Source organism: Lactuca virosa, chromosome 1, assembly GCF_052849685.1.
Source record: "Lactuca virosa cultivar CGN04683 chromosome 1, Lactuca_virosa_CGN04683_v6, whole genome shotgun sequence".
NCBI classification, from domain to species: Eukaryota; Viridiplantae; Streptophyta; class Magnoliopsida; order Asterales; family Asteraceae; genus Lactuca; species Lactuca virosa.
This window is the reverse complement of record NC_136426.1, coordinates 261,212,290-261,234,730: the sequence shown is the minus strand read 5'-3', so window position 1 is coordinate 261,234,730 and position 22,441 is coordinate 261,212,290. Positions and strand designations below refer to the sequence as shown.

General features: G+C 47.3%; 65 non-coding genes across 65 annotated transcripts in view; all 65 read right to left on the bottom strand.

The window, feature by feature from the left end:
* Window positions 1–161: 161 nt before the first annotated feature.
* LOC145154850 (5S ribosomal RNA) lies at window positions 162–280 on the bottom strand. The gene has a single exon (XR_013735315.1). It is a non-coding gene; the product is annotated as a 5S ribosomal RNA (ribosomal RNA).
* Window positions 281–510: 230 nt separating this feature from the next.
* On the bottom strand, window positions 511–629 carry LOC145153152 (5S ribosomal RNA). The gene has a single exon (XR_013733676.1). It is a non-coding gene; the product is annotated as a 5S ribosomal RNA (ribosomal RNA).
* Window positions 630–858: 229 nt separating this feature from the next.
* On the bottom strand, window positions 859–976 carry LOC145147249 (5S ribosomal RNA). The gene has a single exon (XR_013728157.1). It is a non-coding gene; the product is annotated as a 5S ribosomal RNA (ribosomal RNA).
* A 229-nt stretch (window positions 977–1,205) lies between these two features.
* Window positions 1,206–1,323, bottom strand: LOC145147248 (5S ribosomal RNA). Its single transcript, XR_013728156.1, has one exon. It is a non-coding gene; the product is annotated as a 5S ribosomal RNA (ribosomal RNA).
* Window positions 1,324–1,549: 226 nt separating this feature from the next.
* Window positions 1,550–1,668, bottom strand: LOC145155852 (5S ribosomal RNA). Its single transcript, XR_013736280.1, has one exon. It is a non-coding gene; the product is annotated as a 5S ribosomal RNA (ribosomal RNA).
* A 220-nt stretch (window positions 1,669–1,888) lies between these two features.
* Window positions 1,889–2,007, bottom strand: LOC145145533 (5S ribosomal RNA). Its single transcript, XR_013726501.1, has one exon. It is a non-coding gene; the product is annotated as a 5S ribosomal RNA (ribosomal RNA).
* Window positions 2,008–2,238: 231 nt separating this feature from the next.
* Window positions 2,239–2,357, bottom strand: LOC145143856 (5S ribosomal RNA). The gene has a single exon (XR_013724887.1). It is a non-coding gene; the product is annotated as a 5S ribosomal RNA (ribosomal RNA).
* Window positions 2,358–2,586: 229 nt separating this feature from the next.
* On the bottom strand, window positions 2,587–2,705 carry LOC145153139 (5S ribosomal RNA). The gene has a single exon (XR_013733665.1). It is a non-coding gene; the product is annotated as a 5S ribosomal RNA (ribosomal RNA).
* Window positions 2,706–2,934: 229 nt separating this feature from the next.
* LOC145153370 (5S ribosomal RNA) lies at window positions 2,935–3,053 on the bottom strand. Its single transcript, XR_013733883.1, has one exon. It is a non-coding gene; the product is annotated as a 5S ribosomal RNA (ribosomal RNA).
* Window positions 3,054–3,281: 228 nt separating this feature from the next.
* LOC145145519 (5S ribosomal RNA) lies at window positions 3,282–3,400 on the bottom strand. The gene has a single exon (XR_013726487.1). It is a non-coding gene; the product is annotated as a 5S ribosomal RNA (ribosomal RNA).
* Window positions 3,401–3,625: 225 nt separating this feature from the next.
* Window positions 3,626–3,744, bottom strand: LOC145153368 (5S ribosomal RNA). The gene has a single exon (XR_013733881.1). It is a non-coding gene; the product is annotated as a 5S ribosomal RNA (ribosomal RNA).
* Window positions 3,745–3,973: 229 nt separating this feature from the next.
* On the bottom strand, window positions 3,974–4,092 carry LOC145147095 (5S ribosomal RNA). The gene has a single exon (XR_013728010.1). It is a non-coding gene; the product is annotated as a 5S ribosomal RNA (ribosomal RNA).
* A 229-nt stretch (window positions 4,093–4,321) lies between these two features.
* Window positions 4,322–4,440, bottom strand: LOC145154849 (5S ribosomal RNA). Its single transcript, XR_013735314.1, has one exon. It is a non-coding gene; the product is annotated as a 5S ribosomal RNA (ribosomal RNA).
* A 230-nt stretch (window positions 4,441–4,670) lies between these two features.
* LOC145153127 (5S ribosomal RNA) lies at window positions 4,671–4,789 on the bottom strand. The gene has a single exon (XR_013733652.1). It is a non-coding gene; the product is annotated as a 5S ribosomal RNA (ribosomal RNA).
* Window positions 4,790–5,018: 229 nt separating this feature from the next.
* On the bottom strand, window positions 5,019–5,136 carry LOC145147246 (5S ribosomal RNA). Its single transcript, XR_013728154.1, has one exon. It is a non-coding gene; the product is annotated as a 5S ribosomal RNA (ribosomal RNA).
* A 229-nt stretch (window positions 5,137–5,365) lies between these two features.
* LOC145153115 (5S ribosomal RNA) lies at window positions 5,366–5,484 on the bottom strand. Its single transcript, XR_013733641.1, has one exon. It is a non-coding gene; the product is annotated as a 5S ribosomal RNA (ribosomal RNA).
* Window positions 5,485–5,713: 229 nt separating this feature from the next.
* LOC145153367 (5S ribosomal RNA) lies at window positions 5,714–5,832 on the bottom strand. The gene has a single exon (XR_013733880.1). It is a non-coding gene; the product is annotated as a 5S ribosomal RNA (ribosomal RNA).
* A 228-nt stretch (window positions 5,833–6,060) lies between these two features.
* Window positions 6,061–6,179, bottom strand: LOC145145518 (5S ribosomal RNA). The gene has a single exon (XR_013726486.1). It is a non-coding gene; the product is annotated as a 5S ribosomal RNA (ribosomal RNA).
* Window positions 6,180–6,404: 225 nt separating this feature from the next.
* Window positions 6,405–6,523, bottom strand: LOC145153366 (5S ribosomal RNA). Its single transcript, XR_013733879.1, has one exon. It is a non-coding gene; the product is annotated as a 5S ribosomal RNA (ribosomal RNA).
* Window positions 6,524–6,752: 229 nt separating this feature from the next.
* LOC145147093 (5S ribosomal RNA) lies at window positions 6,753–6,871 on the bottom strand. The gene has a single exon (XR_013728008.1). It is a non-coding gene; the product is annotated as a 5S ribosomal RNA (ribosomal RNA).
* A 229-nt stretch (window positions 6,872–7,100) lies between these two features.
* Window positions 7,101–7,219, bottom strand: LOC145154848 (5S ribosomal RNA). The gene has a single exon (XR_013735312.1). It is a non-coding gene; the product is annotated as a 5S ribosomal RNA (ribosomal RNA).
* Window positions 7,220–7,449: 230 nt separating this feature from the next.
* On the bottom strand, window positions 7,450–7,568 carry LOC145153103 (5S ribosomal RNA). The gene has a single exon (XR_013733630.1). It is a non-coding gene; the product is annotated as a 5S ribosomal RNA (ribosomal RNA).
* A 229-nt stretch (window positions 7,569–7,797) lies between these two features.
* Window positions 7,798–7,915, bottom strand: LOC145147245 (5S ribosomal RNA). Its single transcript, XR_013728153.1, has one exon. It is a non-coding gene; the product is annotated as a 5S ribosomal RNA (ribosomal RNA).
* Window positions 7,916–8,144: 229 nt separating this feature from the next.
* LOC145153091 (5S ribosomal RNA) lies at window positions 8,145–8,263 on the bottom strand. Its single transcript, XR_013733619.1, has one exon. It is a non-coding gene; the product is annotated as a 5S ribosomal RNA (ribosomal RNA).
* Window positions 8,264–8,492: 229 nt separating this feature from the next.
* On the bottom strand, window positions 8,493–8,611 carry LOC145139258 (5S ribosomal RNA). Its single transcript, XR_013721867.1, has one exon. It is a non-coding gene; the product is annotated as a 5S ribosomal RNA (ribosomal RNA).
* A 228-nt stretch (window positions 8,612–8,839) lies between these two features.
* Window positions 8,840–8,958, bottom strand: LOC145152749 (5S ribosomal RNA). The gene has a single exon (XR_013733272.1). It is a non-coding gene; the product is annotated as a 5S ribosomal RNA (ribosomal RNA).
* A 226-nt stretch (window positions 8,959–9,184) lies between these two features.
* On the bottom strand, window positions 9,185–9,303 carry LOC145136793 (5S ribosomal RNA). The gene has a single exon (XR_013720711.1). It is a non-coding gene; the product is annotated as a 5S ribosomal RNA (ribosomal RNA).
* A 230-nt stretch (window positions 9,304–9,533) lies between these two features.
* On the bottom strand, window positions 9,534–9,652 carry LOC145136984 (5S ribosomal RNA). Its single transcript, XR_013720823.1, has one exon. It is a non-coding gene; the product is annotated as a 5S ribosomal RNA (ribosomal RNA).
* A 231-nt stretch (window positions 9,653–9,883) lies between these two features.
* LOC145148343 (5S ribosomal RNA) lies at window positions 9,884–10,002 on the bottom strand. Its single transcript, XR_013729231.1, has one exon. It is a non-coding gene; the product is annotated as a 5S ribosomal RNA (ribosomal RNA).
* Window positions 10,003–10,231: 229 nt separating this feature from the next.
* LOC145153080 (5S ribosomal RNA) lies at window positions 10,232–10,350 on the bottom strand. Its single transcript, XR_013733608.1, has one exon. It is a non-coding gene; the product is annotated as a 5S ribosomal RNA (ribosomal RNA).
* A 229-nt stretch (window positions 10,351–10,579) lies between these two features.
* LOC145139255 (5S ribosomal RNA) lies at window positions 10,580–10,698 on the bottom strand. Its single transcript, XR_013721866.1, has one exon. It is a non-coding gene; the product is annotated as a 5S ribosomal RNA (ribosomal RNA).
* A 229-nt stretch (window positions 10,699–10,927) lies between these two features.
* On the bottom strand, window positions 10,928–11,046 carry LOC145153069 (5S ribosomal RNA). The gene has a single exon (XR_013733597.1). It is a non-coding gene; the product is annotated as a 5S ribosomal RNA (ribosomal RNA).
* A 229-nt stretch (window positions 11,047–11,275) lies between these two features.
* On the bottom strand, window positions 11,276–11,394 carry LOC145139251 (5S ribosomal RNA). Its single transcript, XR_013721865.1, has one exon. It is a non-coding gene; the product is annotated as a 5S ribosomal RNA (ribosomal RNA).
* A 229-nt stretch (window positions 11,395–11,623) lies between these two features.
* On the bottom strand, window positions 11,624–11,742 carry LOC145155613 (5S ribosomal RNA). Its single transcript, XR_013736044.1, has one exon. It is a non-coding gene; the product is annotated as a 5S ribosomal RNA (ribosomal RNA).
* Window positions 11,743–11,968: 226 nt separating this feature from the next.
* On the bottom strand, window positions 11,969–12,087 carry LOC145154312 (5S ribosomal RNA). Its single transcript, XR_013734789.1, has one exon. It is a non-coding gene; the product is annotated as a 5S ribosomal RNA (ribosomal RNA).
* Window positions 12,088–12,317: 230 nt separating this feature from the next.
* Window positions 12,318–12,436, bottom strand: LOC145146016 (5S ribosomal RNA). Its single transcript, XR_013726964.1, has one exon. It is a non-coding gene; the product is annotated as a 5S ribosomal RNA (ribosomal RNA).
* A 230-nt stretch (window positions 12,437–12,666) lies between these two features.
* On the bottom strand, window positions 12,667–12,785 carry LOC145154847 (5S ribosomal RNA). Its single transcript, XR_013735311.1, has one exon. It is a non-coding gene; the product is annotated as a 5S ribosomal RNA (ribosomal RNA).
* A 228-nt stretch (window positions 12,786–13,013) lies between these two features.
* LOC145153058 (5S ribosomal RNA) lies at window positions 13,014–13,132 on the bottom strand. Its single transcript, XR_013733586.1, has one exon. It is a non-coding gene; the product is annotated as a 5S ribosomal RNA (ribosomal RNA).
* A 229-nt stretch (window positions 13,133–13,361) lies between these two features.
* On the bottom strand, window positions 13,362–13,479 carry LOC145143158 (5S ribosomal RNA). The gene has a single exon (XR_013724211.1). It is a non-coding gene; the product is annotated as a 5S ribosomal RNA (ribosomal RNA).
* Window positions 13,480–13,709: 230 nt separating this feature from the next.
* LOC145155851 (5S ribosomal RNA) lies at window positions 13,710–13,828 on the bottom strand. The gene has a single exon (XR_013736279.1). It is a non-coding gene; the product is annotated as a 5S ribosomal RNA (ribosomal RNA).
* Window positions 13,829–14,048: 220 nt separating this feature from the next.
* Window positions 14,049–14,167, bottom strand: LOC145147504 (5S ribosomal RNA). The gene has a single exon (XR_013728405.1). It is a non-coding gene; the product is annotated as a 5S ribosomal RNA (ribosomal RNA).
* A 229-nt stretch (window positions 14,168–14,396) lies between these two features.
* On the bottom strand, window positions 14,397–14,515 carry LOC145144436 (5S ribosomal RNA). The gene has a single exon (XR_013725444.1). It is a non-coding gene; the product is annotated as a 5S ribosomal RNA (ribosomal RNA).
* A 231-nt stretch (window positions 14,516–14,746) lies between these two features.
* Window positions 14,747–14,865, bottom strand: LOC145154846 (5S ribosomal RNA). The gene has a single exon (XR_013735310.1). It is a non-coding gene; the product is annotated as a 5S ribosomal RNA (ribosomal RNA).
* Window positions 14,866–15,094: 229 nt separating this feature from the next.
* Window positions 15,095–15,213, bottom strand: LOC145148176 (5S ribosomal RNA). The gene has a single exon (XR_013729074.1). It is a non-coding gene; the product is annotated as a 5S ribosomal RNA (ribosomal RNA).
* A 229-nt stretch (window positions 15,214–15,442) lies between these two features.
* On the bottom strand, window positions 15,443–15,560 carry LOC145143147 (5S ribosomal RNA). The gene has a single exon (XR_013724200.1). It is a non-coding gene; the product is annotated as a 5S ribosomal RNA (ribosomal RNA).
* Window positions 15,561–15,791: 231 nt separating this feature from the next.
* Window positions 15,792–15,910, bottom strand: LOC145155850 (5S ribosomal RNA). Its single transcript, XR_013736278.1, has one exon. It is a non-coding gene; the product is annotated as a 5S ribosomal RNA (ribosomal RNA).
* A 221-nt stretch (window positions 15,911–16,131) lies between these two features.
* On the bottom strand, window positions 16,132–16,250 carry LOC145147503 (5S ribosomal RNA). Its single transcript, XR_013728404.1, has one exon. It is a non-coding gene; the product is annotated as a 5S ribosomal RNA (ribosomal RNA).
* A 230-nt stretch (window positions 16,251–16,480) lies between these two features.
* On the bottom strand, window positions 16,481–16,599 carry LOC145144989 (5S ribosomal RNA). The gene has a single exon (XR_013725984.1). It is a non-coding gene; the product is annotated as a 5S ribosomal RNA (ribosomal RNA).
* A 227-nt stretch (window positions 16,600–16,826) lies between these two features.
* Window positions 16,827–16,945, bottom strand: LOC145155966 (5S ribosomal RNA). Its single transcript, XR_013736393.1, has one exon. It is a non-coding gene; the product is annotated as a 5S ribosomal RNA (ribosomal RNA).
* A 229-nt stretch (window positions 16,946–17,174) lies between these two features.
* Window positions 17,175–17,293, bottom strand: LOC145141301 (5S ribosomal RNA). The gene has a single exon (XR_013722591.1). It is a non-coding gene; the product is annotated as a 5S ribosomal RNA (ribosomal RNA).
* A 229-nt stretch (window positions 17,294–17,522) lies between these two features.
* On the bottom strand, window positions 17,523–17,640 carry LOC145146446 (5S ribosomal RNA). The gene has a single exon (XR_013727392.1). It is a non-coding gene; the product is annotated as a 5S ribosomal RNA (ribosomal RNA).
* Window positions 17,641–17,868: 228 nt separating this feature from the next.
* On the bottom strand, window positions 17,869–17,987 carry LOC145144531 (5S ribosomal RNA). Its single transcript, XR_013725544.1, has one exon. It is a non-coding gene; the product is annotated as a 5S ribosomal RNA (ribosomal RNA).
* A 221-nt stretch (window positions 17,988–18,208) lies between these two features.
* On the bottom strand, window positions 18,209–18,327 carry LOC145147502 (5S ribosomal RNA). Its single transcript, XR_013728403.1, has one exon. It is a non-coding gene; the product is annotated as a 5S ribosomal RNA (ribosomal RNA).
* Window positions 18,328–18,558: 231 nt separating this feature from the next.
* LOC145142240 (5S ribosomal RNA) lies at window positions 18,559–18,677 on the bottom strand. Its single transcript, XR_013723322.1, has one exon. It is a non-coding gene; the product is annotated as a 5S ribosomal RNA (ribosomal RNA).
* Window positions 18,678–18,906: 229 nt separating this feature from the next.
* LOC145154845 (5S ribosomal RNA) lies at window positions 18,907–19,025 on the bottom strand. Its single transcript, XR_013735309.1, has one exon. It is a non-coding gene; the product is annotated as a 5S ribosomal RNA (ribosomal RNA).
* Window positions 19,026–19,254: 229 nt separating this feature from the next.
* LOC145147420 (5S ribosomal RNA) lies at window positions 19,255–19,373 on the bottom strand. The gene has a single exon (XR_013728324.1). It is a non-coding gene; the product is annotated as a 5S ribosomal RNA (ribosomal RNA).
* Window positions 19,374–19,602: 229 nt separating this feature from the next.
* LOC145143136 (5S ribosomal RNA) lies at window positions 19,603–19,720 on the bottom strand. Its single transcript, XR_013724189.1, has one exon. It is a non-coding gene; the product is annotated as a 5S ribosomal RNA (ribosomal RNA).
* Window positions 19,721–19,947: 227 nt separating this feature from the next.
* Window positions 19,948–20,066, bottom strand: LOC145155849 (5S ribosomal RNA). The gene has a single exon (XR_013736277.1). It is a non-coding gene; the product is annotated as a 5S ribosomal RNA (ribosomal RNA).
* A 220-nt stretch (window positions 20,067–20,286) lies between these two features.
* Window positions 20,287–20,405, bottom strand: LOC145147501 (5S ribosomal RNA). The gene has a single exon (XR_013728402.1). It is a non-coding gene; the product is annotated as a 5S ribosomal RNA (ribosomal RNA).
* Window positions 20,406–20,635: 230 nt separating this feature from the next.
* LOC145142229 (5S ribosomal RNA) lies at window positions 20,636–20,754 on the bottom strand. The gene has a single exon (XR_013723312.1). It is a non-coding gene; the product is annotated as a 5S ribosomal RNA (ribosomal RNA).
* Window positions 20,755–20,980: 226 nt separating this feature from the next.
* On the bottom strand, window positions 20,981–21,099 carry LOC145153046 (5S ribosomal RNA). The gene has a single exon (XR_013733574.1). It is a non-coding gene; the product is annotated as a 5S ribosomal RNA (ribosomal RNA).
* A 220-nt stretch (window positions 21,100–21,319) lies between these two features.
* On the bottom strand, window positions 21,320–21,438 carry LOC145153034 (5S ribosomal RNA). Its single transcript, XR_013733563.1, has one exon. It is a non-coding gene; the product is annotated as a 5S ribosomal RNA (ribosomal RNA).
* A 229-nt stretch (window positions 21,439–21,667) lies between these two features.
* Window positions 21,668–21,786, bottom strand: LOC145139247 (5S ribosomal RNA). The gene has a single exon (XR_013721864.1). It is a non-coding gene; the product is annotated as a 5S ribosomal RNA (ribosomal RNA).
* Window positions 21,787–22,014: 228 nt separating this feature from the next.
* Window positions 22,015–22,133, bottom strand: LOC145152748 (5S ribosomal RNA). Its single transcript, XR_013733271.1, has one exon. It is a non-coding gene; the product is annotated as a 5S ribosomal RNA (ribosomal RNA).
* Window positions 22,134–22,359: 226 nt separating this feature from the next.
* LOC145153365 (5S ribosomal RNA) overlaps window positions 22,360–22,441 on the bottom strand; it is a 119-nt gene continuing 37 nt past the window's right edge. The window contains exon 1 of the ribosomal RNA XR_013733878.1: window positions 22,360–22,441. This exon is cut by the window's right edge and continues 37 nt beyond it. This is a non-coding gene — a ribosomal RNA (5S ribosomal RNA).

The following is a 22,441-nucleotide window of genomic DNA, read 5'->3' as shown; positions in this document are numbered from 1 at the left end:
AGGCGTGGGACCCACGTGACCGATCGGCTCCGTTCCAAAAATACGAAGACCATGAACCATGAAACGAAGGCCACCCGAGCATAGAAATAGCAAGAAAGAAAAAAAAACAAAAAAAAACCGCACGTAAAATCTAAAAAAACGCAAACGGACAACGAAAAAGGGGGGTGCAACACGAGGACTTCCCAGGGGGTCACCCATCCTAGTACTACTCTCGCCCAAGCACGCTTAACTGCGGAGTTCTGATGGGATCCGGTGAATTAGTGCTGGTATGATCGCACCCGAAATACTATCCATGCTTATTGCTTGTATGTCTTAAAAGACGCAGAACCACCTTTGTTTTCGTACGCGAGGCGTGAGACCCACGTGACCGATCAGCTCCGTTCCAAAAATACGAAGACCATCAACCATGAAGCGGAGGCCACCCGAGCATAGAAATAGCAAGAAAGAAAAAAAAAACAAAAAAAAACCGCACGTAAAATCTAAAAAAACGCAAACGGACAACGAAAAAGGGGGGTGCAACACGAGGACTTCCCAGGGGGTCACCCATCCTAGTACTACTCTCGCCCAAGCACGCTTAACTGCGGAGTTCTGATGGGATCCGGTGCATTAGTGCTGGTATGATCGCACCCGAAATACTATCCATGCTTATTGCTTGTATGTCTTAAAAGACGCAGAACCTCCTTTGTTTTCGTACGCGATGCGTGGGACCCACGTGACCGATCAGCTCCGTTCCAAAAATACGAAGACCATCAACCATGAAGCGGAGGCCACCCGAGCATAGAAATAGCAAGAAAGAAAAAAAAACAAAAAAAAACCGCACGTAAAATCTAAAAAAACGTAAACGGACAACGAAAAAGGGGGGTGCAACACGAGGACTTCCCAGGGGTCACCCATCCTAGTACTACTCTCGACCAAGCACGCTTAACTGCGGAGTTCTGATGGGATCCGGTGCATTAGTGCTGGTATGATCGCACCCGAAATACTATCCATGCTTATTGCTTTTATGTCTTAAAAGACGCAGAACCTCCTTTGTTTTCGTACGCGAAGCGTGGGACCCACGTGACCGATCGGCTCCGTTCCAAAAATACGAAAACCATCAACCATGAAGCGGTGGCCACCCGAGCATAGAAACAGCAAGAAAGAAAAAAAAACAAAAAAAAACTGCACGTAAAATCTAAAAAAACGCAAACGGACAACGAAAAAGGGGGGTGCAACACGAGGACTTCCCAGGGGTCACCCATCCTAGTACTACTCTCGACCAAGCACGCTTAACTGCGGAGTTCTGATGGGATCCGGTGCATTAGTGCTGGTATGATCGCACCCGAAATACTATCCATGCTTATTGCTTTTATGTCTTAAAAGACGCAGAACCTCCTTTGTTTTCGTACGCGAGGCGTGGGACCCACGTGACCGATCGGCTCCGTTCCAAAAATACGAAAACCATCAACCATGAAGCGGTGGCCACCCGAGCATAGAAATAGCAAGAAAGAAAACAAAAAAAACCGCACGTAAAATCTAAAAAAACGCAAACGGGCAACGAAAAAGGGGGGGGGTGCAACACGAGGACTTCCCAGGGGGTCACCCATCCTAGTACTACTCTCGCCCAAGCACGCTTAACTGCGGAGTTCTGATGGGATCCGGTGCATTAGTGCTGGTATGATAGCACCCGAAATATTATCCATGCTTATTGCTTTTATGTCTTAAAAGACGCAGAACCTCCTTTGTTTTCGTACGCGAGGCGTGGGACCCACGTGACCGATCGGCTACGTTCCAAAAATACGAAAACCATCAACCATGAAGCGGAGGCCACCCGAGCATAGAAATAGCAAGAAAGAAAAAAAAACCGCACGTAAAATCTAAAAAAACGCAAACGGACAACGAAAAAACGGGGGTGCAACACGAGGACTTCCCAGGGGGTCACCCATCCTAGTACTACTCTCGCCCAAGCACGATTAACTGCGGAATTCTGATGGGATCCGGTGCATTAGTGCTGGTATGATCGCACCCGAAATACTATCCATGCTTATTGATTTTATGTCTTAAAAGACGCAGAACCTCCTTTGTTTTCGTACGCGAGGCGTGGGACCCACGTGACCGATCGGCTCCGTTCCAAAAATACGAAAACCATCAACCATGAAGCGGAGGCCACCCGAGCATAGAAATAGCAAGAAAGAAAAAAAAACAAAAAAAAAACCGCACGTAAAATCTAAAAAAACGCAAACGGACAACGAAAAAAGGGGGGTGCAACACGAGGACTTCCTAGGGGGTCACCCATCCTAGTACTACTCTCGCCCAAGCACGCTTAACTGCAGAGTTCTGATGGGATCCGGTGCATTAGTGCTGGTATGATCGCACCCGAAATACTATCCATGCTTATTGCTTTTATGTCTTAAAAGACGCAGAACCTCCTTTGTTTTCGTACGCGAGGCGTGGAACCCACGTGACCGATCGGCTCCGTTCCAAAAATACGAAAACCATCAACCATGAAGCGGAGGCCACCCGAGCATAGAAACAGCAAGAAAGAAAAAAAAACAAAAAAAAACCGCACGTAAAATATAAAAAAACGCAAACGGACAACGAAAAAGGGGGGTGCAACACGAGGACTTCCCAGGGGGTCACCCATCCTAGTACTACTCTCGCCCAAGCACGCTTAACTGCGGAGTTCTGATGGGATCCGGTGCATTAGTGCTGGTATGATCGCACCCGAAATACTATCCATGCTTATTGCTTGTATGTCTTAAAAGACGCAGAACCTCCTTTGTTTTCGTATGCGAGGCGTGGGACCCACGTGACCGATCGGCTCCGTTCCAAAAATACGAAGACCATGAACCATGAAACGAAGGCCACCCGAGCATAGAAATAGCAAGAAAGAAAAAAAAACAAAAAAAAACCGCACGTAAAATCTAAAAAAACGCAAACGGACAACGAAAAAGGGGGGTGCAACACGAGGACTTCCCAAGGGGTCACCCATCCTAGTACTACTCTCGCCCAAGCACGCTTAACTGCGGAGTTCTGATGGGATCCGGTGCATTAGTGCTGGTATGATCGCACCCGAAATACTATCCATGCTTATTGCTTGTATGTCTTAAAAGACGCAGAACCTCCTTTGTTTTCGTACACGAGGCGTGGGACCCACGTGACCGATCAGCTCCGTTCCAAAAATACGAAGACCATCAACCATGAAGCGGAGGCCACCCGATCATAAAAATAGCAAGAAAGAAAAAAAAACAAAAAAAAACCGCACGTAAAATCTAAAAAAACGCAAACGGACAACGAAAAAGGGGGTGCAACACGAGGACTTCCCATGGGGTCACCCATCCTAGTGCTACTCTCGCCCAAGCACGCTTAACTGCGGAGTTCTGATGGGATCCGGTGCATTAGTGCTGGTATGATCGCACCCGAAATACTGTCCATGCTTATTGCTTGTATGTCTTAAAAGACACAGAACCTCCTTTGTTTTCGTACGCGAGGCGTGGGACCCACGTGACCGATCGGCTCCGTTCCAAAAATACGAAGACCATGAACCATGAAACGGAGGCCACCCGAGCATAGAAATAGCAAGAAAAAAAAACAAAAAAAACCGCACGTAAAATCTAAAAAAACGCAAACGGACAACGAAAAAACGGGGGTGCAACACGAGGACTTCCCAAGGGGTCACCCATCCTAGTACTACTCTCGCCCAAGCACGCTTAACTGCGGAGTTCTGATGGGATCCGGTGCATTAGTGCTGGTATGATCGCACCCGAAATACTATCCATGCTTATTGCTTTTATGTCTTAAAAGAGGCAGAACCTCCTTTGTTTTCGTACGCGAGGCGTGGAACCCACGTGACCGATCGGCTCCGTTCCAAAAATACGAAAACCATCAACCATGAAGCGGAGGCCACCCGAGCATAGAAATAGCAAGAAAGAAAAAAAAACAAAAAAAAACCGCACGTAAAATCTAAAAAAACGCAAACGGACAACGAAAAAAGGGGGTGCAACACGAGGACTTCCCAGGGGGTCACCCATCCTAGTACTACTCTCGCCCAAGGACGCTTAACTGCGGAGTTCTGATGGGATCCGGTGCATTAGTGCTGGTATGATCGCACCGGAAATACTATCCATGCTTATTGCTTGTATGTCTTAAAAGACGCAGAACCTCCTTTGTTTTCGTACGCGAGGCGTGGGACCCACGTGACCGATCGGCTCCGTTCCAAAAATACGAAGACCATGAACCATGAAACGAAGGCCACCCGAGCATAGAAATAGCAAGAAAGAAAAAAAAACAAAAAAAAACCGCACGTAAAATCTAAAAAAACGCAAACGGACAACGAAAAAGGGGGGTGCAACACGAGGACTTCCCAGGGGGTCACCCATCCTAGTACTACTCTCGCCCAAGCACGCTTAACTGCGGAGTTCTGATGGGATCCGGTGAATTAGTGCTGGTATGATCGCACCCGAAATACTATCCATGCTTATTGCTTGTATGTCTTAAAAGACGCAGAACCACCTTTGTTTTCGTACGCGAGGCGTGAGACCCACGTGACCGATCAGCTCCGTTCCAAAAATACGAAGACCATCAACCATGAAGCGGAGGCCACCCGAGCATAGAAATAGCAAGAAAGAAAAAAAAAACAAAAAAAAACCGCACGTAAAATCTAAAAAAACGCAAACGGACAACGAAAAAGGGGGGTGCAACACGAGGACTTCCCAGGGGGTCACCCATCCTAGTACTACTCTCGCCCAAGCACGCTTAACTGCGGAGTTCTGATGGGATCCGGTGCATTAGTGCTGGTATGATCGCACCCGAAATACTATCCATGCTTATTGCTTGTATGTCTTAAAAGACGCAGAACCTCCTTTGTTTTCGTACGCGATGCGTGGGACCCACGTGACCGATCAGCTCCGTTCCAAAAATACGAAGACCATCAACCATGAAGCGGAGGCCACCCGAGCATAGAAATAGCAAGAAAGAAAAAAAAACAAAAAAAAACCGCACGTAAAATCTAAAAAAACGTAAACGGACAACGAAAAAGGGGGGTGCAACACGAGGACTTCCCAGGGGTCACCCATCCTAGTACTACTCTCGACCAAGCACGCTTAACTGCGGAGTTCTGATGGGATCCGGTGCATTAGTGCTGGTATGATCGCACCCGAAATACTATCCATGCTTATTGCTTTTATGTCTTAAAAGACGCAGAACCTCCTTTGTTTTCGTACGCGAAGCGTGGGACCCACGTGACCGATCGGCTCCGTTCCAAAAATACGAAAACCATCAACCATGAAGCGGTGGCCACCCGAGCATAGAAACAGCAAGAAAGAAAAAAAAACAAAAAAAAACTGCACGTAAAATATAAAAAAACGCAAACGGACAACGAAAAAGGGGGGTGCAACACGAGGACTTCCCAGGGGGTCACCCATCCTAGTACTACTCTCGCCCAAGCACGCTTAACTGCGGAGTTCTGATGGGATCCGGTGCATTAGTGCTGGTATGATCGCACCCGAAATACTATCCATGCTTATTGCTTGTATGTCTTAAAAGACGCAGAACCTCCTTTGTTTTCGTATGCGAGGCGTGGGACCCACGTGACCGATCGGCTCCGTTCCAAAAATACGAAGACCATGAACCATGAAACGAAGGCCACCCGAGCATAGAAATAGCAAGAAAGAAAAAAAAACAAAAAAAAACCGCACGTAAAATCTAAAAAAACGCAAACGGACAACGAAAAAGGGGGGTGCAACACGAGGACTTCCCAAGGGGTCACCCATCCTAGTACTACTCTCGCCCAAGCACGCTTAACTGCGGAGTTCTGATGGGATCCGGTGCATTAGTGCTGGTATGATCGCACCCGAAATACTATCCATGCTTATTGCTTGTATGTCTTAAAAGACGCAGAACCTCCTTTGTTTTCGTACACGAGGCGTGGGACCCACGTGACCGATCAGCTCCGTTCCAAAAATACGAAGACCATCAACCATGAAGCGGAGGCCACCCGATCATAAAAATAGCAAGAAAGAAAAAAAAACAAAAAAAAACCGCACGTAAAATCTAAAAAAACGCAAACGGACAACGAAAAAGGGGGTGCAACACGAGGACTTCCCATGGGGTCACCCATCCTAGTGCTACTCTCGCCCAAGCACGCTTAACTGCGGAGTTCTGATGGGATCCGGTGCATTAGTGCTGGTATGATCGCACCCGAAATACTGTCCATGCTTATTGCTTGTATGTCTTAAAAGACACAGAACCTCCTTTGTTTTCGTACGCGAGGCGTGGGACCCACGTGACCGATCGGCTCCGTTCCAAAAATACGAAGACCATGAACCATGAAACGGAGGCCACCCGAGCATAGAAATAGCAAGAAAAAAAAACAAAAAAAACCGCACGTAAAATCTAAAAAAACGCAAACGGACAACGAAAAAACGGGGGTGCAACACGAGGACTTCCCAAGGGGTCACCCATCCTAGTACTACTCTCGCCCAAGCACGCTTAACTGCGGAGTTCTGATGGGATCCGGTGCATTAGTGCTGGTATGATCGCACCCGAAATACTATCCATGCTTATTGCTTTTATGTCTTAAAAGAGGCAGAACCTCCTTTGTTTTCGTACGCGAGGCGTGGAACCCACGTGACCGATCGGCTCCGTTCCAAAAATACGAAAACCATCAACCATGAAGCGGAGGCCACCCGAGCATAGAAATAGCAAGAAAGAAAAAAAAACAAAAAAAAACCGCACGTAAAATCTAAAAAAACGCAAACGGACAACGAAAAAAGGGGGTGCAACACGAGGACTTCCCAGGGGGTCACCCATCCTAGTACTACTCTCGCCCAAGGACGCTTAACTGCGGAGTTCTGATGGGATCCGGTGCATTAGTGCTGGTATGATCGCACCGGAAATACTATCCATGCTTATTGCTTGTATGTCTTAAAAGACGCAGAACCTCCTTTGTTTTCGTACGCGAGGCGTGGGACCCACGTGACCGATCGGCTCCGTTCCAAAAATACGAAGACCATGAACCATGAAACGAAGGCCACCCGAGCATAGAAATAGCAAGAAAGAAAAAAAAACAAAAAAAAACCGCACGTAAAATCTAAAAAAACGCAAACGGACAACGAAAAAGGGGGGTGCAACACGAGGACTTCCCAGGGGGTCACCCATCCTAGTACTACTCTCGCCCAAGCACGCTTAACTGCGGAGTTCTGATGGGATCCGGTGAATTAGTGCTGGTATGATCGCACCCGAAATACTATCCATGCTTATTGCTTGTATGTCTTAAAAGACGCAGAACCACCTTTGTTTTCGTACGCGAGGCGTGAGACCCACGTGACCGATCAGCTCCGTTCCAAAAATACGAAGACCATCAACCATGAAGCGGAGGCCACCCGAGCATAGAAATAGCAAGAAAGAAAAAAAAAACAAAAAAAAACCGCACGTAAAATCTAAAAAAACGCAAACGGACAACGAAAAAGGGGGGTGCAACACGAGGACTTCCCAGGGGGTCACCCATCCTAGTACTACTCTCGCCCAAGCACGCTTAACTGCGGAGTTCTGATGGGATCCGGTGCATTAGTGCTGGTATGATCGCACCCGAAATACTATCCATGCTTATTGCTTGTATGTCTTAAAAGACGCAGAACCTCCTTTGTTTTCGTACGCGATGCGTGGGACCCACGTGACCGATCAGCTCCGTTCCAAAAATACGAAGACCATCAACCATGAAGCGGAGGCCACCCGAGCATAGAAATAGCAAGAAAGAAAAAAAAACAAAAAAAAACCGCACGTAAAATCTAAAAAAACGTAAACGGACAACGAAAAAGGGGGGTGCAACACGAGGACTTCCCAGGGGTCACCCATCCTAGTACTACTCTCGACCAAGCACGCTTAACTGCGGAGTTCTGATGGGATCCGGTGCATTAGTGCTGGTATGATCGCACCCGAAATACTATCCATGCTTATTGCTTTTATGTCTTAAAAGACGCAGAACCTCCTTTGTTTTCGTACGCGAAGCGTGGGACCCACGTGACCGATCGGCTCCGTTCCAAAAATACGAAAACCATCAACCATGAAGCGGTGGCCACCCGAGCATAGAAACAGCAAGAAAGAAAAAAAAACAAAAAAAAACTGCACGTAAAATCTAAAAAAACGCAAACGGACAACGAAAAAGGGGGGTGCAACACGAGGACTTCCCAGGGGGTCACCCATCCTAGTACTACTCTCGCCCAAGCACGCTTAACTGCGGAGTTCTGATGGGATCCGGTGCATTAGTGCTGGTATGATCGCACCCGAAATACTATCCATGCTTATTGCTTGTATGTCTTAAAAGACGCAGAACCTCCTTTGTTTTCGTACGCGAGGCGTGGGACCCACGTGACCGATCGGCTCCGTTCCAAAAATACGAAGACCATGAACCATGAAACGAAGGCCACCCGAGCATAGAAATAGCAAGAAAGAAAAAAAAACAAAAAAAAACCGCACGTAAAATCTAAAAAAACGCAAACGGACAACGAAAAAGGGGGGTGCAACACGAGGACTTCCCAAGGGGTCACCCATCCTAGTACTACTCTCGCCCAAGCACGCTTAACTGCGAAGTTCTGATGGGATCCGGTGCATTAGTGCTGGTATGATCGCACCCGAAATACTATCCATGCTTATTGCTTGTATGTCTTAAAAGACGCAGAACCTCCTTTGTTTTCGTACACGAGGCATGGGACCCACGTGACCGATCAGCTCCGTTCCAAAAATACGAAGACCATCAACCATGAAGCGGAGGCCACCCGATCATAAAAATAGCAAGAAAGAAAAAAAAACAAAAAAAAACCGCACGTAAAATCTAAAAAAACGCAAACGGACAACGAAAAAGGGGGTGCAACACGAGGACTTCCCATGGGGTCACCCATCCTAGTACTACTCTCGCCCAAGCACGCTTAACTGCGGAGTTCTGATGGGATCCGGTGCATTAGTGCTGGTATGATCGCACCCGAAATACTGTCAATGCTTATTGCTTGTATGTCTTAAAAGACACAGAACCTCCTTTGTTTTCGTACGCGAGGCGTGGGACCCACGTGACCGATCGGCTCCGTTCCAAAAATACGAAGACCATGAATCATGAAACGGAGGCCACCCGAGCATAGAAATAGCAAGAAAAAAAAACAAAAAAAAGCCGCACGTAAAATCTAAAAAAACGCAAACGGACAACGAAAAAACGGGGGTGCAACACGAGGACTTCCCAAGGGGTCACCCATCCTAGTACTACTCTCGCCCAAGCACGCTTAACTGTGGAGTTCTGATGGGATCCGGTGCATTAGTGCTGGTATGATCGCACCCGAAATACTATCCATGCTTATTGCTTTTATGTCTTAAAAGAGGCAGAACCTCCTTTGTTTTCGTACGCGAGGCGTGGAACCCACGTGACCGATCGGCTCCGTTCCAAAAATACGAAAACCATCAACCATGAAGCGGAGGCCACCCGAGCATAGAAATAGCAAGAAAGAAAAAAAAAACAAAAAAAAACCGCACGTAAAATCTAAAAAAACGCAAACGGACAACGAAAAAATGGGGTGCAACACGAGGACTTCCCAGGGGGTCACCCATCCTAGTACTACTCTCGCCCAAGCACGCTTAACTGCGGAGTTCTGATGGGATCCGGTGCATTAGTGCTGGTATGATCGCACCGGAAATACTATCCATGCTTATTGCTTGTATGTCTTAAAAGACGCAGAACCTCCTTTGTTTTCGTACGCGAGGCGTGGGACCCACGTGACCGATCGGCTCCGTTCCAAAAATACGAAGACCATGAACCATGAAACGAAGGCCACCCGAGCATAGAAATAGCAAGAAAGAAAAAAAAAACAAAAAAAAAACCGCACGTAAAATCTAAAAAAACGCAAACGGACAACGAAAAAGGGGGGTGCAACACGAGGACTTCCCAGGGGGTCACCCATCCTAGTACTACTCTCGCCCAAGCACGCTTAACTGCGGAGTTCTGATGGGATCCGGTGAATTAGTGCTGTAATGATCGCACCCGAAATACTATCCATGCTTATTGCTTGTATGTCTTAAAAGACGCAGAACCACCTTTGTTTTCGTACGCGAGGCGTGGGACCCACGTGACCGATCAGCTCCGTTCCAAAAATACGAAGACCATCAACCATGAAGCGGAGGCCACCCGAGCATAGAAATAGCAAGAAAGAAAAAAAAACAAAAAAAAACCGCACGTAAAATCTAAAAAAACGCAAACGGACAACGAAAAAGGGGGGTGCAACACGAGGACTTCCCAGGGGGTCACCCATCCTAGTACTACTCTCGCCCAAGCACGCTTAACTGCGGAGTTCTGATGGGATCCGGTGCATTAGTGCTGGTATGATCGCACCCGAAATACTATCCATGCTTATTGCTTGTATGTCTTAAAAGACGCAGAACCTCCTTTGTTTTCGTACGCGAGGCGTGGGACCCACGTGACCGATCGGCTCCGTTCCAAAAATACGAAGACCATGAACCATGAAACGAAGGCCACCCGAGCATAGAAATAGCAAGAAAGAAAGAAAAACAAAAAAAAACCGCACGTAAAATCTAAAAAAACGCAAACGGACAACGAAAAAGGGGGGTGCAACACGAGGACTTCCCAAGGGGTCACCCATCCTAGTACTACTCTCGCCCAAGCACGCTTAACTGCGAAGTTCTGATGGGATCCGGTGCATTAGTGCTGGTATGATCGCACCCGAAATACTATCCATGCTTATTGCTTTTATGTCTTAAAAGACGCAGAACCTCCTTTGTTTTCGTACGCGAAGCGTGGGACCCACGTGACCGATCGGCTCCGTTCCAAAAATACGAAAACCATCAACCATGAAGCGGTGGCCACCCGAGCATAGAAACAGCAAGAAAGAAAAAAAAACAAAAAAAAACTGCACGTAAAATCTAAAAAAACGCAAACGGACAACGAAAAAGGGGGGTGCAACACGAGGACTTCCCAGGGGGTCACCCATCCTAGTACTACTCTCGCCCAAGCACGCTTAACTGCGGAGTTCTGATGGGATCCGGTGCATTAGTGCTGGTATGATCGCACCCGAAATACTATCCATGCTTATTGCTTGTATGTCTTAAAAGACGCAGAACCTCCTTTGTTTTCGTACGCGAGGCGTGGGACCCACGTGACCGATCGGCTCCGTTCCAAAAATACGAAGACCATGAACCATGAAACGAAGGCCACCCGAGCATAGAAATAGCAAGAAAGAAAAAAAAACAAAAAAAAACCGCACGTAAAATCTAAAAAAACGCAAACGGACAACGAAAAAGGGGGGTGCAACACGAGGACTTCCCAAGGGGTCACCCATCCTAGTACTACTCTCGCCCAAGCACGCTTAACTGCGAAGTTCTGATGGGATCCGGTGCATTAGTGCTGGTATGATCGCACCCGAAATACTATCCATGCTTATTGCTTGTATGTCTTAAAAGACGCAGAACCTCCTTTGTTTTCGTACACGAGGCGTGGGACCCACGTGACCGATCAGCTCCGTTCCAAAAATACGAAGACCATCAACCATGAAGCGGAGGCCACCCGATCATAAAAATAGCAAGAAAGAAAAAAAAAACAAAAAAAAACCGCACGTAAAATCTAAAAAAACGCAAACGGACAACGAAAAAGGGGGTGCAACACGAGGACTTCCCATTGGGTCACCCATCCTAGTACTACTCTCGCCCAAGCACGCTTAACTGCGGAGTTCTGATGGGATCCGGTGCATTAGTGCTGGTATGATCGCACCCGAAATACTGTCCATGCTTATTGCTTGTATGTCTTAAAAGACACAGAACCTCCTTTGTTTTCGTACGCGAGGCGTGGGACCCACGTGACCGATCGGCTCCGTTCCAAAAATACGAAGACCATGAACCATGAAACGGAGGCCACCCGAGCATAGAAATAGCAAGAAAAAAAAACAAAAAAAAGCCGCACGTAAAATCTAAAAAAACGCAAACGGACAACGAAAAAACGGGGGTGCAACACGAGGACTTCCCAAGGGGTCACCCATCCTAGTACTACTCTCGCCCAAGCACGCTTAACTGCGGAGTTCTAATGGGATCCGGTGCATTAGTGCTGGTATGATCGCACCCGAAATACTATCCATGCTTATTGCTTTTATGTCTTAAAAGAGGCAGAACCTCCTTTGTTTTCGTACGCGAGGCGTGGAACCCACGTGACCGATCGGCTCCGTTCCAAAAATACGAAAACCATCAACCATGAAGCGGAGGCCACCCGAGCATAGAAATAGCAAGAAAGAAAAAAAAAACAAAAAAAAACCGCACGTAAAATCTAAAAAAACGCAAACGGACAACGAAAAAAGGGGGTGCAACACGAGGACTTCCCAGGGGGTCACCCATCCTAGTACTACTCTCACCCAAGCACGCTTAACTGCGGAGTTCTGATGGGATCCGGTGCATTAGTGCTGGTATGATCGCACCGGAAATACTATCCATGCTTATTGCTTGTATGTCTTAAAAGACGCAGAACCTCCTTTGTTTTCGTACGCGAGGCGTGGGACCCACGTGACCGATCGGCTCCGTTCCAAAAATACGAAGACCATGAACCATGAAACGAAGGCCACCCGAGCATAGAAATAGCAAGAAAGAAAAAAAAAACAAAAAAAAACCGCACGTAAAATCTAAAAAAACGCAAACGGACAACGAAAAAGGGGGGTGCAACACGAGGACTTCCCAGGGGGTCACCCATCCTAGTACTACTCTCGCCCAAGCACGCTTAACTGCGGAGTTCTGATGGGATCCGGTGAATTAGTGCTGGTATGATCGCACCCGAAATACTATCCATGCTTATTGCTTGTATGTCTTAAAAGACGCAGAACCACCTTTGTTTTCGTACGCGAGGCGTGGGACACACGTGACCGATCAGCTCCGTTCCAAAAATACGAAGACCATCAACCATGAAGCGGAGGCCACCCGAGCATAGAAATAGCAAGAAAGAAAAAAAAACAAAAAAAAACCGCACGTAAAATCTAAAAAAACGCAAACGGACAACGAAAAAGGGGGTGCAACACGAGGACTTCCCAGGGGGTCACCCATCCTAGTACTACTCTCGCCCAAGCACGCTTAACTGCGGAGTTCTGATGGGATCCGGTGCATTAGTGCTGGTATGATCGCACCCGAAATACTATTCATGCTTATTGCTTGTATGTCTTAAAAGACGCAGAACCTCCTTTGTTTTCGTACGCGATGCGTGGGACCCACGTGACCGATCAGCTCCGTTCCAAAAATACGAAGACCATCAACCATGAAGCGGAGGCCACCCGAGCATAGAAATAGCAAGAAAGAAAAAAAAACAAAAAAAAACCGCACGTAAAATCTAAAAAAACGTAAACGGACAACGAAAAAGGGGGGTGCAACACGAGGACTTCCCAGGGGTCACCCATCCTAGTACTACTCTCGCCCAAGCACGCTTAACTGCGGAGTTCTGATGGGATCCGGTGCATTAGTGCTGGTATGATCGCACCCGAAATACTATCCATGCTTATTGCTTTTATGTCTTAAAAGACACAGAACCTCCTTTGTTTTCGTACGCGAAGCGTGGGACCCACGTGACCGATCGGCTCCGTTCCAAAAATACGAAAACCATCAACCATGAAGCGGTGGCCACCCGAGCATAGAAATAGCAAGAAAGAAAACAAAAAAAACCGCACGTAAAATCTAAAAAAACGCAAACGGGCAACGAAAAAGGAGGGGGGGGGGTGCAACACGAGGACTTCCCAGGGGGTCACCCATCCTAGTACTACTCTCGCCCAAGCACGCTTAACTGCGGAGTTCTGATGGGATCCGGTGCATTAGTGCTGGTATGATAGCACCCGAAATACTATCCATGCTTATTGCTTTTATGTCTTAAAAGACGCAGAACCTCCTTTGTTTTCGTACGCGAGGCGTGGGACCCACGTGACCGATCGGCTCCGTTCCAAAAATACGAAAACCATCAACCATGAAGCGGAGGCCACCCGAGCATAGAAATAGCAAGAAAGAAAAAAAAACCGCACGTAAAATCTAAAAAAACGCAAACGGACAACGAAAAAACGGGGGTGCAACACGAGGACTTCCCAGGGGGTCACCCATCCTAGTACTACTCTCGCCCACGCACGATTAACTGCGGAATTCTGATGGGATCCGGTGCATTAGTGCTGGTATGATCGCACCCGAAATACTATCCATGCTTATTGATTTTATGTCTTAAAAGACGCAGAACCTCCTTTGTTTTCGTACGCGAGGCGTGGGACCCACGTGACCGATCGGCTCCGTTCCAAAAATACGAAAACCATCAACCATGAAGCGGAGGCCACCCGAGCATAGAAATAGCAAGAAAGAAAAAAAAACAAAAAAAAACGCACGTAAAATCTAAAAAAACGCAAACGGACAACGAAAAAAGGGAGGTGCAACACGAGGACTTCCCAAGGGGTCACCCATCCTAGTACTACTCTCGCCCAAGCACGCTTAACTGCAGAGTTCTGATGGGATCCGGTGCATTAGTGCTGGTATGATCGCACCCGAAATGCTATCCATGTTTATTGCTTTTATGTCTTAAAAGACGCAGAACCTCCTTTGTTTTCGTACGCGAGGCGTGGAACCCACGTGACCGATCGGCTCCGTTCCAAAAATACGAAAACCATCAACCATGAAACGGAGGCCACCCGAGCATAGAAACAGCAAAAAAGAAAAAAAAAAAAAAAAAGAAACTGCACGTAAAATCTAAAAAAACGCAAATGGACAACGAAAAAGGGGGGTGCAACACGAGGACTTCCCAGGGGGTCACCCATCCTAGTACTACTCTCGCCCAAGCACGCTTAACTGCGGAGTTCTGATGGGATCCGGTGAATTAGTGCTGGTATGATCGCACCCGAAATACTATCCATGCTTATTGCTTGTATGTCTTAAAAGACGCAGAACCACCTTTGTTTTCGTACGCGAGGCGTGGGACCCACGTGACCGATCAGCTCCGTTCCAAAAATACGAAGACCATCAACCATGAAGCGGAGGCCACCCGAGCATAGAAATAGCAAGAAAGAAAAAAAAACAAAAATAAACCGCACGAAAAATCTAAAAAAACGCAAACGGACAACGAAAAAGGGGGGTGCAACACGACGACTTCCCAGGGGGTCACCCATCCTAATACTACTCTCGCCCAAGCACGCTTAACTGCGGAGTTCTGATGGGATCCAGTGCATTAGTGCTGGTATGATCGCACCCGAAATACTATCCATGCTTATTGCTTGTATGTCTTAAAAGACGCAGAACCTCCTTTGTTTTCGTACGCGATGCGTGGGACCCACGTGACCGATCAGCTCCGTTCCAAAAATACGAAGACCATCAACCATGAAGCGGAGGCCACCCGAGCATAGAAATAGCAAGAAAGAAAAAAAAACAAAAAAAAACCGCACGTAAAATCTAAAAAAACGTAAACGGACAACGAAAAAGGGGGGTGCAACACGAGGACTTCCCAGGGGTCACCCATCCTAGTACTACTCTCGCCCAAGCACGCTTAACTGCGGAGTTCTGATGGGATCCGGTGCATTAGTGCTGGTATGATCGCACCCGAAATACTATCCATGCTTATTGCTTTTATGTCTTAAAAGACACAGAACCTCCTTTGTTTTCGTACGCGAAGCGTGGGACCCACGTGACCGATCGGCTCCGTTCCAAAAATACGAAAACCATCAACCATGAAGCGGTGGCCACCCGAGCATAGAAATAGCAAGAAAGAAAACAAAAAAAACCGCACGTAAAATCTAAAAAAACGCAAACGGGCAACGAAAAAGGGGGGGGGGGGGGTGCAACACGAGGACTTCCCAGGGGGTCACCCATCCTAGTACTACTCTCGCCCAAGCACGCTTAACTGCGGAGTTCTGATGGGATCCGGTGCATTAGTGCTGGTATGATAGCACCCGAAATACTATCCATGCTTATTGCTTTTATGTCTTAAAAGACGCAGAACCTCCTTTGTTTTCGTACGCGAGGCGTGGGACCCACGTGACCGATCGGCTCCGTTCCAAAAATACGAAAACCATCAACCATGAAGCGGAGGCCACCCGAGCATTGAAATAGCAAGAAAGAAAAAAAAAACCGCACGTAAAATCTAAAAAAACGCAAACGGACAACGAAAAAACGGGGGTGCAACACGAGGACTTCCCAGGGGGTCACCCATCCTAGTACTACTCTCGCCCACGCACGATTAACTGCGGAATTCTGATGGGATCCGGTGCATTAGTGCTGGTATGATCGCACCCGAAATACTATCCATGCTTATTGATTTTATGTCTTAAAAGACGCAGAACCTCCTTTGTTTTCGTACGCGAGGCGTGGGACCCACGTGACCGATCGGCTCCGTTCCAAAAATACGAAAACCATCAACCATGAAGCGGAGGCCACCCGAGCATAGAAATAGCAAGAAAGAAAAAAAAACAAAAAAAAAACGCACGTAAAATCTAAAAAAACGCAAACGGACAACGAAAAAAGGTAGGTGCAACACGAGGACTTCCCAGGGGGTCACCCATCCTAGTACTACTCTCGCCCAAGCACGCTTAACTGCAGAGTTCTGATGGGATCCGGTGCATTAGTGCTGGTATGATCGCACCCGAAATGCTATCCATGTTTATTGCTTTTATGTCTTAAAAGACGCAGAACCTCCTTTGTTTTCGTACGCGAGGCGTGGAACCCACGTGACCGATCGGCTCCGTTCCAAAAATACGAAAACCATCAACCATGAAACGGAGGCCACCCGAGCATAGTAACAGCAAGAAAGAAAAAAAAAAAAAAAAAATGCACGTAAAATCTAAAAAAACGCAAATGGACAACGAAAAAGGGGGGTGCAACACGAGGACTTCCCAGGGGGTCACCCATCCTAGTACTACTCTCGCCCAGGCACGCTTAACTGCGGAGTTCTGATGGGATCCGGTGAATTAGTGCTGGTATGATCGCACCCGAAATACTATCCATGCTTATTGCTTGTATGTCTTAAAAGACGCAGAACCACCTTTGTTTTCGTACGCGAGGCGTGGGACCCACGTGACCGATCAGCTCCGTTCCAAAAATACGAAGACCATCAACCATGAAGCGGAGGCCACCCGAGCATAGAAATAGCAAGAAAGAAAAAAAAACAAAAAAAAACCGCACGTAAAATCTAAAAAAACGCAAACGGACAACGAAAAAGGGGGGTGCAACACGACGACTTCCCAGGGGGTCACCCATCCTAGTACTACTCTCGCCCAAGCACGCTTAACTGCGGAGTTCTGATGGGATCCGGTGCATTAGTGCTGGTATGATCGCACCCGAAATACTATCCATGCTTATTGCTTGTATGTCTTAAAAGACGCAGAACCTCCTTTGTTTTCGTACGCGATGCGTTGGACCCACGTGACCGATCAGCTCCGTTCCAAAAATACGAAGACCATCAACCATGAAGCGGAGGCCACCCGAGCATAGAAATAGCAAGAAAGAAAAAAAAACAAAAAAAAACCGCACGTAAAATCTAAAAAAACGTAAACGGACAACGAAAAAGGGGGGTGCAACACGAGGACTTCCCAGGGGTCACCCATCCTAGTACTACTCTCGCCCAAGCACGCTTAACTGCAGAGTTCTGATGGGATCCGGTGCATTAGTGCTGGTATGATCGCACCCGAAATACTATCCATGCTTATTGCTTTTATGTCTTAAAAGACACAGAACCTCCTTTGTTTTCGTACGCGAAGCGTGGGACCCACGTGACCGATCGGCTCCGTTCCAAAAATACGAAAACCATCAACCATGAAGCGGTGGCCACCCGAGCATAGAAATAGCAAGAAAGAAAACAAAAAAAACCGCACGTAAAATCTAAAAAAACGCAAACGGGCAACGAAAAAGGGGGGGGGGGTGCAACACGAGGACTTCCCAGGGGGTCACCCATCCTAGTACTACTCTCGCCCAAGCACGCTTGACTGCGGAGTTCTGATGGGATCCGGTGCATTAGTGCTGGTATGATAGCACCCGAAATACTATCCATGCTTATTGCTTTTATGTCTTAAAAGACGCAGAACCTCCTTTGTTTTCGTACGCGAGGCGTGGGACCCACGTGACCGATCGGCTCCGTTCCAAAAATACGAAAACCATCAACCATGAAGCGGAGGCCACCCGAGCATAGAAATAGCAAGAAAGAAAAAAAAAACCGCACGTAAAATCTAAAAAAACGCAAACGGACAACGAAAAAACGGGGGTGCAACACGAGGACTTCCCAGGGGGTCACCCATCCTAGTACTACTCTCGCCCACGCACGATTAACTGCGGAATTCTGATGGGATCCGGTGCATTAGTGCTGGTATGATCGCACCCGAAATACTATCCATGCTTATTGATTTTATGTCTTAAAAGACGCAGAACCTCCTTTGTTTTCGTACGCGAGGCGTGGGACCCACGTGACCGATCGGCTCCGTTCCAAAAATACGAAGACCATCAACCATGAAGCGGAGGCCACCCGAGCATAGAAATAGCAAGAAAGAAAAAAAAACAAAAAAAAAAACGCACGTAAAATCTAAAAAAACGCAAACGGACAACGAAAAAAGGGAGGTGCAACACGAGGACTTCCCAGGGGGTCACCCATCCTAGTACTACTCTCGCCCAAGCACGCTTAACTGCAGAGTTCTGATGGGATCCGGTGCATTAGTGCTGGTATGATCGCACCCGAAATGCTATCCATGTTTATTGCTTTTATGTCTTAAAAGACGCAGAACCTCCTTTGTTTTCGTACGCGAGGCGTGGAACCCACGTGACCGATCGGCTCCGTTCCAAAAATACGAAAACCATCAACCATGAAACGGAGGCCACCCGAGCATAGAAACAGCAAGAAAGAAAAAAAAAAAAAAAGAAACTGCACGTAAAATCTAAAAAAACGCAAATGGACAACGAAAAAGGGGGGTGCAACACGAGGACTTCCCAGGGGGTCACCCATCCTAGTACTACTCTCGCCCAAGCACGCTTAACTGCGGAGTTCTGATGGGATCCGGTGAATTAGTGCTGGTATGATCGCACCCGAAATACTATCCATGCTTATTGCTTGTATGTCTTAAAAGACGCAGAACCACCTTTGTTTTCGTACGCGAGGCGTGGGACCCACGTGACCGATCAGCTACGTTCCAAAAATACGAAGACCATCAACCATGAAGCGGAGGCCACCCGAGCATAGAAATAGCAAGAAAGAAAAAAAAACAAAAAAAAACCGCACGTAAAATCTAAAAAAACGCAAACGGACAACGAAAAAGGGGGGTGCAACACGACGACTTCCCAGGGGGTCACCCATCCTAGTACTACTCTCGCCCAAGCACGCTTAACTGCGGATTTCTGATGGGATCCGGTGCATTAGTGCTGGTATGATCGCACCCGAAATACTATCCATGCTTATTGCTTGTATGTCTTAAAAGACGCAGAACCTCCTTTGTTTTCGTACGCGATGCGTGGGACCCACGTGACCGATCAGCTCCGTTCCAAAAATACGAAGACCATCAACCATGAAGCGGAGGCCACCCGAGCATAGAAATAGCAAGAAAGAAAAAAAAACAAAAAAAAACCGCACGTAAAATCTAAAAAAACGTAAACGGACAACGAAAAAGGGGGGTGCAACACGAGGACTTCCCAGGGGTCACCCATCCTAGTACTACTCTCGCCCAAGCACGCTTAACTGCGGAGTTCTGATGGGATCCGGTGCATTAGTGCTGGTATGATCGCACCCGAAATACTATCCATGCTTATTGCTTTTATGTCTTAAAAGACACAGAACCTCCTTTGTTTTCGTACGCGAAGCGTGGGACCCACGTGACCGATCGGCTCCGTTCCAAAAATACGAAAACCATCAACCATGAAGCGGTGGCCACCCGAGCATAGAAATAGCAAGAAAGAAAACAAAAAAAACCGCACGTAAAATCTAAAAAAACGCAAACGGGCAACGAAAAAGGGGGGGGGGTGCAACACGAGGACTTCCCAGGGGGTCACCCATCCTAGTACTACTCTCGCCCAAGCACGCTTAACTGCGGAGTTCTGATGGGATCCGGTGCATTAGTGCTGGTATGATAGCACCCGAAATACTATCCATGCTTATTGCTTTTATGTCTTAAAAGACGCAGAACCTCCTTTGTTTTCGTACGCGAGGCGTGGGACCCACGTGACCGATCGGCTCCGTTCCAAAAATACGAAAACCATCAACCATGAAGCGGAGGCCACCCGAGCATAGAAATAGCAAGAAAGAAAAAAAAACCGCACGTAAAATCTAAAAAAACGCAAACGGACAACGAAAAAACGGGGGTGCAACACGAGGACTTCCCAGGGGGTCACCCATCCTAGTACTACTCTCGCCCACGCACGATTAACTGCGGAATTCTGATGGGATCCGGTGCATTAGTGCTGGTATGATCGCACCCGAAATACTATCCATGCTTATTGATTTTATGTCTTAAAAGACGCAGAACCTCCTTTGTTTTCGTACGCGAGGCGTGGGACCCACGTGACCGATCGGCTCCGTTCCAAAAATACGAAAACCATCAACCATGAAGCGGAGGCCACCCGAGCATAGAAATAGCAAGAAAGAAAAAAAAACAAAAAAAAAACGCACGTAAAATCTAAAAAAACGCAAACGGACAACGAAAAAAGGGAGGTGCAACACGAGGACTTCCCAGGGGGTCACCCATCCTAGTACTACTCTCGCCCAAGCACGCTTAACTGCAGAGTTCTGATGGGATCCGGTGCATTAGTGCTGGTATGATCGCACCCGAAATGCTATCCATGTTTATTGCTTTTATGTCTTAAAAGACGCAGAACCTCCTTTGTTTTCGTACGCGAGGCGTGGAACCCACGTGACCGATCGGCTCCGTTCCAAAAATACGAAAACCATCAACCATGAAACGGAGGCCACCCGAACATAGAAACAGCAAGAAAGAAAAAAAAAAAAGAAACTGCACGTAAAATCTAAAAAAACGCAAATGGACAACGAAAAAGGGGGGTGCAACACGAGGACTTCCCAGGGGGTCACCCATCCTAGTACTACTCTCGCCCAAGCACGCTTAACTGCGGAGTTCTGATGGGATCCGGTGCATTAGTGCTGGTATGATCGCACCCAAAATACTATCCATGCTTATTGCTTTTATGTCTTAAAAGACGCAGAACCTCCTTTGTTTTCGTACGCGAGGCGTGGAACCCACGTGACCGATCGGCTCCGTTCCAAAAATACGAAAACCATCAACCATGAAGCGGAGGCCACCCGAGCATAGAAATAGCAAGAAAGAAAAAAAAACCGCACGTAAAATCTAAAAAAACGCAAACGGACAACGAAAAAACGGGGGTGCAACACGAGGACTTCCCAGGGGGTCACCCATCCTAGTACTACTCTCGCCCAAGCACGCTTAACTGCGGAGTTCTGATGGGATCCGGTGCATTAGTGCTGGTATGATCGCACCCGAAATACTATCCATGCTTATTGCTTGTATGTCTTAAAAGACGCAGAACCTCCTTTGTTTTCGTACGCGAGGCGTGGGACCCACGTGACCGATCGGCTCCGTTCCAAAAATACGAAGACCATGAACCATGAAACGAAGGCCACCCGAGCATAGAAATAGCAAGAAAGAAAAAAAAACAAAAAAAAACCGCACGTAAAATCTAAAAAAACGCAAACGGACAACGAAAAAGGGGGGTGCAACACGAGGACTTCCCAAGGGGTCACCCATCCTAGTACTACTCTCGCCCAAGCACGCTTAACTGCGAAGTTCTGATGGGATCCGGTGCATTAGTGCTGGTATGATCGCACCCGAAATACTATCCATGCTTATTGCTTGTATGTCTTAAAAGACGCAGAACCTCCTTTGTTTTCGTACACGAGGCGTGGGACCCACGTGACCGATCAGCTCCGTTCCAAAAATACGAAGACCATCAACCATGAAGCGGAGGCCACCCGATCATAAAAATAGCAAGAAAGAAAAAAAAACAAAAAAAAACCGCACGTAAAATCTAAAAAAACGCAAACGGACAACGAAAAAGGGGGTGCAACACGAGGACTTCCCATGGGGTCACCCATCCTAGTACTACTCTCGCCCAAGCACGCTTAACTGCGGAGTTCTGATGGGATCCGGTGCATTAGTGCTGGTATGATCGCACCCGAAATACTGTCAATGCTTATTGCTTGTATGTCTTAAAAGACACAGAACCTCCTTTGTTTTCGTACGCGAGGCGTGGGACCCACGTGACCGATCGGCTCCGTTCCAAAAATACGAAGACCATGAACCATGAAACGGAGGCCACCCGAGCATAGAAATAGCAAGAAAAAAAAACAAAAAAAAGCCGCACGTAAAATCTAAAAAAACGCAAACGGACAACGAAAAAACGGGGGTGCAACACGAGGACTTCCCAAGGGGTCACCCATCCTAGTACTACTCTCGCCCAAGCACGCTTAACTGCGGAGTTCTGA